The following is a 7,172-nucleotide window of genomic DNA, read 5'->3' on the forward strand; positions in this document are numbered from 1 at the left end:
GTTTAGGGAGTCCCCCAGATAAGAGGCAGTAGAGATGAACAGGGATGTTCTCTTGAGTGTGTGAATTGGACCATTTTCCTGTCCTGCTAAGCATTCAAAATGTAACGAGTACTTTTGGGTGTCAGTGAAAATGTATGGAGTAAAAAGTACATTATTTTCTTTAGGAATGTAGTGAAGTAAAAGTAAAAGTAGTCAAAAATATAAATAGTAAAGTACAGATACCCCCAAAAAACTACTTAAGTAGTACTTTAAAGTATTTTTACTTAAGTACTTTACACCACTGAATAGCACCATATAGATAGATGGAGGACTCTAGTGCCCAAAAGACCGTTTTAGCATGGGCAGTGCCATTGAGGACTTTCACCATTTTTAAGTAGTCAACTGGGCGGGATTTCCTATGGGCATATAATGACGAGACGGTCTTGTCTCCACCCTAACAATGGGAGTCGTTGTCCCAAAGGCGGGAAGGCAGGCGGTCTATTTATCGGTCTGCTTATCGCTGTATTCCCGCTTGGACAGATTCTGACTGGAGTGGATCCTCTCGCTTCGCCTCTTCCTCTGGTTAAGGAAGGATCACATTATTCCATCCAGGTCACCAGGAGGGGTGAGCAAATTAATTATACTCGTGAGCAAACATTCCATAACTGCAGGTGGCAGTAAATCGTCAACATTGTCTTTATACCTGTTCAAACAACACATTCCAGGTGGCAGTATGCACATTTCAGTTTGTTTGCCTACTCATAGAAGTATTAGAAGAAGAACATTGACTACTTCAAAATAGAGAGGGCCTCAATGGCGCTGCCTGTTCTCTCACAGATGCCATAATGGGATAGATGCAATGATGTGATGTGTATATATACAGTGCCTTCAGAAAGTATTCAAACCCCTTGACTTATTCCACATTTTGTTGTGTTAAAGCCTGAATTCAAAATGTTTTTTTTCTTCCTTAACCACGTACCCACAATACCCCATAATGACCAAGTGAAAAACATGTTTTTAGACGTTTTAGCAAATGTTTTGAAAATTAAATACAGAAATCTAATTTGCATATAAGTATTCACACCCCTGAGTCAATATATGTTAGAATCACCTTTGGCAGCGATTACAGCTGTGAGTCTTTCTAGGTAAGTCTCTAAGAGCGTTGCACACCTGGATTGTACAATATTTGCACATTATAATTTTTTTGTCAAGTTGGTTGTTGATCATTGCTAGACAGTCTTGCCATAGATTTTCAAGACGATTTAAGTCAAAACTGTAACTAGGCCACTCGGGAACATTCAACGTCGTCTTGGTAAGCAACACCAGTGTATATTTGGCTTTGTGTTTTAGGCTATTGTCCTGCTGAAAATTGAATTTGTCTCCCAGTGTCTGTTGGAAAGCAGAATGAACCAGGTTGTTCTCTAGGATTTTCCCTGTGCTTAGCTCTATTCCGTTTATTTTTATCAACAACAAAAACTCCCTAGTCCTTGACGATGACAAGCATACCCATAACATGATACAGCCACCACCATGCTTGAAAATATGGAGAGTGGTACTCAGTGATGTGTTGTGTTGGATTTGCCCCAAACATAACACTTTGTATTCAGGACATAAAGATAATTTATTTTTACTTTAGTGCGTTATTGCAAACAGGATGCATGTTTTGGAATATTTTTATTCTGTACAGGTTTCCTTCTTTTGACTTTGTCATTTAGGTTAGTGTTGTGGAGTGTCGTGACGTGACTTACATTAATGTGATGACTTATTTATCGAATCAACTAACTATGTTTAATTGTCACTGGATTACATTAATCATGTAATAATCAACTCATTAGGAATTTGGGGCACCATGGAAGAAGTTGTTTAACGAGTTACCATCTCCCGAATTAAACTCTTAGAAGATGTATATATGTTATATATCGATTACAGTCACTTATTAAATCATTACCTCAGTCTCATTCTGAACTATGCTTAATCCTTGAACCTGCAAGAACCCTAACCTAATTGATGAATCAGCAATACACAAATTGGCTTAATTATTTATTTACTAACTAACTAAATAATAACACAGAATACTAACACAGACACATGGTATAGGTTACTGATTACTAACGTAATACAATGAAAACAGGTCCCTAGTGGACTGGACTAACAATAGCATGACTGATTGGTTAGGGGAAGGAGGGGTCAATAGAAAGAGAGTGAAAGGGAGAGACAGAGATAAAATGTATCGTTGTTACATTTGGAAACCACCGCTCATTCGGATAAGAAATGCAATGCATATTTACACGTAGCTGTCCTTGATCGTCGTCTCTCTGTTGAACCACTTTCTCAAAAAGGGTTTGAGTGTCCTATCCCACTTCGGTGAGACTCATTTACATTTAAGTCATTTAGCAGACGCTCTTATCCAGAGCGACTTACAAATTGGTGCATTCAACTTAGGACAGCCAGTGGGACAACCACCCAATTATTAATTTATTTTATATTTTTTTAATGGGGGGTGGGGGAGGGAGGGAGGTGGGGGGTAGACGGATTACTGTTATACTATTCCAGATATTCCTTAAAGAGGTAGGGTTTCAAGTGTCTCCGGAAGGTGGTCAGTGACTCTGCTGTCCTGGCGTCGTGGGGGAGCTTGTTCCACCATTGGGGTGCCAGAGCAGCGAATAGCTTTGACTGGGCTGAGCGGGAACTGTGCTTCCGTAGAGGTAGGGGGGCTAGCAGGCCAGAGGTGGATGAATGTAGTGCCCTCGTTTGGGTGTAGGGTCTGATCAGAGCCTGAAGGTAAGGAGGTGCCGTTCCCCTCACAGCTCCGTAGGCAAGCACCATGGTTTTGTAGTAGATGAGTTTCAACTGGAAGCCAGTGGAGTGTGCGGAGGAGCGGGATGACATGAGAGAACTTGGGAAGGTTGAACACCAGACGGGCTGCAGCGTTCTGGATATGTTGTAGGGGTTTAATAGCACAGGCAGGGAGCCCAGCCAACAGCGAGTTGCAGTAATCCAGACGGGAGATGACAAGTGCCTGGATTGGTCTGGAGAAGAGAGGAGGGGATAGGGTCAAGCGGCAGGTTGTTGGGCGGCCTGCCGTCACAAGTCGCAAGATTTCATCTGGAGAGAGAGGGGAGAAAGAAGTCAATGAATAGGGTAGGGCAGGATGAGCAGGACCAGCGGTGTCATTTGACTTAATAAATGAGGATCGGATGTCGTCAACCTTCTTTTCAAAATGGTTGACGAAGTCATCCACAGAGAGGGAGGAGGGAGGGGGGGGGAGGAGGATTCAGCAGGGAGGTGAAGGTGGCAAAGAGCTTCCTAGGGTTAGAGGCAGAGACTTGAAATTTAGTGGTAGAAAGTGGCTTTAGCAGCAAAAACAGAGGAAGAAAATGTAGAGAGGAGGGAGTGAAAAGATGACAGCTCCGCAGGGAGTCTAGTTTTCCTCCATTTCCACTCGGCTGCCCGGAGCCCTGTCATGTGAGCTCGCAATGAGTCGTCAAGCCACGGAGCAGGAGGGGAGGACCGAGCCGGCCGGGAGGATTGGGGACATAGAGAGTCAAAAGATGCAGAAAGGGAGGAGAGGAGGGTTAAGAAGGCAGAATCAGGAGATCGGAGGGAGAAGGATTTAGCAGAGGGAAGAGATGATAGGATGGAAGAGGAGAGAGTAGCGGGAGAGAGAGCGAAGGTTGCGACGGCACATTACCATCTGAGTAGGGGCAGAGTGAGTAGTGTTGGAGGAGACTCGGCTTGTCTTAGAATGGAGTGTTCGTAGAATTAGATACTTCAGATGTACCAATGGTTGTCTGAGAGGGATTGTCCTTCCCAACTTGTGTCTTTAGTGAAAGTTCTAGACAACTTTACATGTGCAGCTGCAGACTGAAATGATAAAGTCTAGTGCGTGGTCTTCTTCTCGTGTAGAGATTGAGAGTTTCAGAGTTTCTCAATTTCAAACGGATGGACTACCGTCTCACGTTTTCTGGTTTGTAGAGTGTCAACCATTTGTAACGTCCAGCTCGCGCTTCACGTCGGCTGGTCTTCCTCATTCAATGTTCTAACCATTCTAAACGTGCAGTCGCCACTCTCATGTTTTCTGGTCTTTCTGGTCTAACCATTTTAAGCCATGTAGCCACAGCTCCACGCTTCCTGGTCTAAAGGTTGTTTTGTTTTTCAAGGCTTTTTATGCCCTCTGGGTAAAAGGGGTGTTCCATCGTGACGACAAGTTCTCTGATGTCACTCGGGGAGTGGCTAGTCACTGTGCATATTTTATATGAAAAACTATTATCACATTAGAAGACTAAAATCACATTCCTATCTTCACCAAAATACTCTCATACTTATTCATATATTTTATACAACATTTAGATGAGAAATAGACTCAGAGAGAGCACAGGAACCTGTTTTTCATGAGAATCTGAGTGGGCTTAGATTCCTTATTTCCTTTTTGTGTGGAAAAGAGTGACTATTAAAAGCATTTTAAATGGGTTCTGAGAATGGAAAAGTTCAATCGACTCTCAGGGTAGTGGTACACATAGCCGATGCATCATTCTGTATGCCTCAGATCCTCAAAAAGTTATACAGCTGCACCACTGAGAGCATCTTGACTGACTGCATCACCGCTTGGTATGGCAACTGCTCGGCATCCAACCGTAAGGCGCTACAGAGGGTAGTGCGTACGGCCCCGTACATTACTCGGGCCGAACTCCCTGCCATCCAGGACCTCTATACCAGGCGGTGTCAGAGGAAGGCCCTAAAAATTGTCAAAGACTCCAGCCACCCAAGTCATAGACTGTTCTCTCTGCTACCGCACAGCAAGCGGTACTGGAGCAGCAAGTCTGGGACCAAAAGGCTCCTGAACAGCTTCTACCCCCAAGCCATAAGACCGCTGAACAGTTAATCAAATTTCTACCCGGACTATTTCCATTGACCCCCTTTTTATATCTTTTTTAATCATTTTTTTTGTTGCAATGACTCTCTTGCACTGGCTTTATGCACACTCACTAGACTCTACCCCCCCCCCCCCCCCACACACACACACACACACAGACACACTTTTACACTCTATTTTATACAACATTTAGATGTAAACTTGATAGATAGAATATGTACACTTTCCGAGTTACAGTTATTTCTTTATACCATCCTTAATGACATCCCAAAATAATAAACAATATGACATGATTATTCTTTAGATCCCCACTGACCATTCCAAACATTTGGAGGTCAGGAATAATGTTCCAATGTCCAATCTTTTGACGTTAGAGTTTTTAGGTGGCAAGAGTCTCTCTGTAACAAAGAGATGTCTTTCTTCCCATACTAGAGACCAAAAGGAGTCATTTTCTGCAATCTATTTATGACCGGCTGTTAAGTCATTAAACCGGCCCAACTCCCCCTTCTCCTCTCCTGTGGGAGAGAGGGGGGTCTGGCTATCTGTCAGCCATTTGCCAAGCTGATCTGGCACCTTTGATCCTCACCAAGGAGAGAGTCATAACAGGAGTAACTACCATGTTGTTGATTCATCCTCAGTTTTCTACTATTACAGCCATTAAACTCTGTAACTGTTGGTCTCATGGTGAAATCCTTGAGCAGTTTCCTTCCTCTCCGACAACTGAGTTCGGAAGGATGCATGTATCTTTTTAGTGACTGGGTGTATTGATACACCATCCAAAGTGTAATTAATAACTTCACCATGCTCAAAGGGATTTCAATGTCTGCTTTTTTTTTTTTACCCATCTATCAATAGTTGCCCTTCTTTGCGAGGCATTGGAAACCTCCCTGGTCTTTGTGGTTGAATCTGTGTTTGAAATTCACTGCTCAACTGAGGAACCTTTCAGATCATTGTATGTGTTGGGTACAGAGATGAGGTAATCATTCAAAAATCATGTGAAACACTTTTACTGCACACAGAGTGAGTCCATGCAACTTATTATGTGACTTGTTAAGCAAATGTGTCCTCCTGAACTTTTTTTGGCTTTCCATAACAAAGGGGTTGAATACTTATTGACTCAAGACATTTCAGCTTTTCATTTTTAATTAATTTGTCAAAATTTCTAAAAACATAATTCCACTGTGACATTATGGGATATTGTGTGTGGGCCAGTGACACACCATTTCAATTTAATCCATTTTAAATTCAGGTTGTAACACAACAAAATGTGGAAAAAGTCAAAGGTTGTGAATACTTTCTGCAGGCACTGTATATGCCATGTAGCAGATGCTTTTATCCAAACAACTTACAGTAATCCGTGCATGCATTTTACATATGGGTGGTCCTGGGAATCGAACCCACTGCCCTGGCGCAATGCTATACAAACTGAGCTATCATGTCCATGATATGCACAGAGTCAGACATGCCCCCTAATGCCAGCCTCGTCACGTGATGATGCAAGATCCTGAGATCCTGCTTTGGTCATGGTGATGTCATTTTCCTGGGATCTTCACTCGCTATTGACTCCCTTGTACCACGGCCCTCCTCCACATCTCCTAGTCTAAACAATGCTTGAGTTCAGGCTTGATTCACTCAATCATTTCCACAGTCCTACAACCATCTCTTTGTTCATTCAATGCTCCTCTTTCACAGGCAGGCTTAGAGAACTCCTTACCTGAGTCATTGGACATACAGTACATAGGTACAGTGCATTCGTAAAATATTCAGACCCCTTGACTTTTTCCATATTTTGTTACGTTACAGCCTTATTCTAAAATGTATTGAATTAATTTTTTTCCTCATCAATCTACACACAATACCCCACAATTACAAAGATAAAAAAAGGTTTTTAGAATTCTTTGCAAATGTATTCAAAATAGAAAACAGAAATACCTTATTTACATAAGTATTCAAACCCTTTGCTATGAGATTCGAAATTGAGCTCAGGTGCATCCTGTTTCCATTGATCATCCTTGAGATGTTTCTACAACTTGATTGGAGTCGACCTGTAGTAAATTCAATTGATTGGACATGATTTGGAAAGGCACACACCTGTCTATATGTCCCACAGTTGACAATGTAGGTCAGAGCAAAAAACCAAGCAATGAGGTCGAAGGAATTGTCTGTAGAGCTCCGAGACAGGATTGTGTCGAGGCACAGATCTGGGGAAGGGTGCCAAAAAATGTCTGCAGCATGGAAGGTCCCCAAGAATACAGTGGCCTCCATTATTCTTAAATGGAAGAAGTTTAGAACCATCAAGGCTCTTCCTAGAGCTGGCTGC

The sequence above is a fragment of the Coregonus lavaretus genome (genome assembly GCF_964263955.1).
Source record: "Coregonus lavaretus genome assembly, chromosome: 27".
Classification (NCBI taxonomy): domain Eukaryota; kingdom Metazoa; phylum Chordata; class Actinopteri; order Salmoniformes; family Salmonidae; genus Coregonus; species Coregonus lavaretus.